The following is a 3,663-nucleotide window of genomic DNA, read 5'->3' as shown; positions in this document are numbered from 1 at the left end:
GAAAGAAGTGAAGCTATTCTGGCTGCGTTTCCTCTGCTGCCTGAAGTCTTTTTACTTTGGGTCAGATGTCCGGGACCCGGACCTAATGGATATGCCCAGAGCTGCCTGTGACTTAGGCCAGCCTGGCTGTGTCACCCCAAACACCGTCTTCCCAGGGGCTCTTTTCCCAGGCCTCTGGCTAGAGCGTGGTGACTGCTGCCTCACGTGTTCCCGTGAATGATGTGGATGAGAGAAAAGGGTCGACGACCTGCCTCCACGAGCCACTGGGGCACATTTTATTGTTGTCCTGCTTCTGTCGGCATGTGCTGCCTGTTCCAGGCAGGATTTGCTGCACAAACACAATTACTAGACATAAAAAAACTTGTAGTAATTTAGTTCTGAAAGATGAAATCTACCAATATAATAACAGTAAAAGATATAGTCTTCCCAAACCAAAAGTGGAAACTTCCATCCACAGAACATATGCTTTGAAGCTCTACCTAGGAAGTTGGGACTTCTAGACTCGAAATCCCAAATTTTTGACATGATCTTTCAGATCAACGAACTCTACAGGCATGAGACCTCTTAGTCCCTCAGCGCACTCCTGAGCACCCCAGAACAGCTGTCTTTGATCTTTTCTTCCTTCTTTTCTGGTCTCTTTGCAGTAAGTGAATATTTTTTAATGTAACATATTAGTTCATTAACGATTTTGCTATTTAGAGCAGTTTTAGGTTCATGACGAAATTGAGCAGAAAACACAGAGATCTCCCACATGCCCTGCCCCCAGTCGTGCACAGCACCCCCACTACTAGCATGCTGTGCAGAGCGCTCCACTGCTACACATCTACTCGCGTGGAAAAATCCAGAACACTGACAACGACAAGTGTGGCGAGGATGTGGAGCAGCAGACACTCACTCTCATGTGCTAATGGGGATGCAAAGTGGTGCAGCCACTTTGGAAGACAGTTTGGTGGTGTCTTATAAAATTAAGTACGTTAATTTTTATAAAAATTATCTTTATTGTTGAAGGTATTACAGATGTGCCTTCCCCACCCCCCATTAATCCCCTCCACCCCACACCCAACCCTCCCAGGCCCTCACCACACTACTGTCTGTGTCCATGGGTTATGCATATATGCATATAAGTTCCCCGGTTAATCTCTCCTCACCCCCACCCCCCAACCCCTGCCTTTCCTCTGAGATTCCAGTTTATTCCATGCTTCTCTGTCTCTGGATCTATTTTGTTCATCAGTTTATTTTGCTCATTAGATTCCACATATGAGTGTGATCATGTGATACTTGTCTTTCTCTGACTGGCTTATTTTGCTTAGCATAATACTCTTCAGGTCCCTTCATGCTGTCCCAATGGATAAGAGAACCCTCTTTTTTTACAGTTGCATAGTATTTCATGGTGTAAATGTACCACAGCTTTTTATCCTCTCATCTACAGATGGGCACTTGGCCTGTTTCCATATCTTAGCTATTGTAAATTGTGCTGCTATGAACATAGGGGTGTATATATCCTTTCTGATTGGTGTTTTGGGTTTCTTAGGATATATTCCTAGAAGTGGGATCACTGGGTCACATGGGAGTTCCATATTTAACTTTTTGAGGAAACGCCATACTGTTCTCCACAGTGGCTGCACCAGTCTGCATTCCCACCAGCAGTGCACTAGGGTTCCCTTTTCTCCACATCCTCACCAGCACTTGTTGTTTGTTGATTTGTTGATGATAGCCATTCTGGCAGGTGTGAGTTGATAACTCATTGTTGTTTTAATTTGCATCTCTCAGATGATCAGTGACTTTGAGCATTTTTTCATATGTCCCTTGACCATCTGTATGTCCACTTTGGAGAAGTATCTATTTAGGTCCTTTGCCCATTTTTTAATTGGATTGTTTGTCTTCCTTTTGTTAAATTGTATGAATTTCTTGTATATTTTGGAAATTAACCCCTTATCGGATGTATCATTGGCAAATATGTTTCTCCATACAGTGGCTCTCTTTTCATTTTGTTGATGGTGTCTTTTGCTGTGCAGAGCCTCTAAGTACATTCTTATACCATCCAGCAATCACACTCCGTGATGCTTACCAAAGGACCTGAACACTTGTGTCCACACGAAAACCTGCATGCAAATGCTTATTGCAGCTTCTCCTCTAATGCTGACACTTGGAGTCAACGAGGGTGTCTTTCCCTAGGTGAGTGCATGAGTGAACTGTGGCCTGGCCACACAATGGAATATTACTCAGCACAAGGAGATGAGTTACCAAACCGTTAGAGGGTATGAGAGGCCTTAAATACACGTTACTACGTGAAAGAAACAGTCTGAAAAGGCTACATACTGTGTGATTCCTATTACATGAAACTCTGGAAATGGCCAAACCTTAGCAAAATAATAAAAAGACCAGTGGTTGCCATGGGTTAGGGAGGAGAGAGACATGGGTGCATGGAGCAGTAAATTTTAGGGCAGTAAATCAACTCTGTGATGCTATAATGGTGGTTCAATATTATTATACAGTCACTCAACCCACAGAACGTTCAACCCAAGAGTGAGCCCCTATGTCCACTGTGGGCTTGGTCTATGATGTTTCAATGAAGGTTCATCAGTTGTAACAATGTACCAGTCAGGCCAAGTGTGCTAATAGTGGGGGACACTGCAAGATTGGGGCGGGGTGTGTGGAGGTCACTGTCCTCCTGCACAGTGAGGTGCTGTCCTGGGAGCCCAGGTGTTAGCTCTCAGGAAGGCTGGTCCGCGCTCGGTGCTCATTCACGCAGGCTATTTGCTGCAGTCCGCGGTTCTGCTCTGCTTGGAACTGGCTCCAGCCTCATTTCTGTCACAGCCCACAGTCCCTGCGAAAGAGGATCTCCCTGATTGTCCGGGAGTGGGGGGCGGGGTCCGGTCTGACACCCTGGCCAGCAGGCATTGCAGGCACCATGGGCATGCGCTCTGGCATGGACATGCCACCTGTCAGCAAGAGCTGGGAGAGGTGCAGCCTCCCTGAACCATAGGACGGCAAGGGGAGGGGTCCACACTCATCAGAGGAGCCCACTCAATAGCCTTCTTGCCCCTCCGGGTGGGGGGAGGGGGCAGGGAGGAATTCCATGCAGCACCGGGCAGGCAGGACCCACTGCCTCATCTGGGACAGATAGCTTTGACTTTCATGTGCTCTGTCTTCATGAACCCAGGTCATTTCTCTCCTGCACCCACTGTGTCCCCCATCAGAGGGTCACTTCCTGGAACCGAAAAGAGGTGTCTTTTATCAGGGTTGCTCTTTAAAATACAGACATTCCTGAGGCAGATATTGCTTGGTGTTTTATATTTATTGATATTGCTTAGTCAAATGCCTTCAGATGACTACCTGAAATCCAACCCCCTATATGAGTTTTCTGGAATATGGAAATATGAGTCTTGCTCAAAATTTTTGTAAGGAGGGTTTTGTAAGCTTCCATAGTTTTAACAAAGCAAAGTATCTATGTCTATGCCTGTGCCTGTGTCTATGTCTGTGCCTGTGCCTGTGTCTGTGTCTGTGCCTGTGCCTGTGCCTGTGCCTGTGTCTGTGTCTGTGCCCATGGCTGTGGCTGTGCGTGTGCCTGTGTCTGTGTCTGTCTGTGCTGTGTCTGTATCTGTGTCTGTTCCTGTGTCTGTACCGGTGTCTGTGTCTGTGCCTGTGTCTATTTCTGTGTCT

This window comes from Myotis lucifugus, unplaced genomic scaffold, assembly GCF_000147115.1.
Source record: "Myotis lucifugus unplaced genomic scaffold, Myoluc2.0 scaffold_327, whole genome shotgun sequence".
Classification (NCBI taxonomy): Eukaryota; Metazoa; Chordata; class Mammalia; order Chiroptera; family Vespertilionidae; genus Myotis; species Myotis lucifugus.
Note: the sequence above shows the minus strand (reverse complement) of the source record.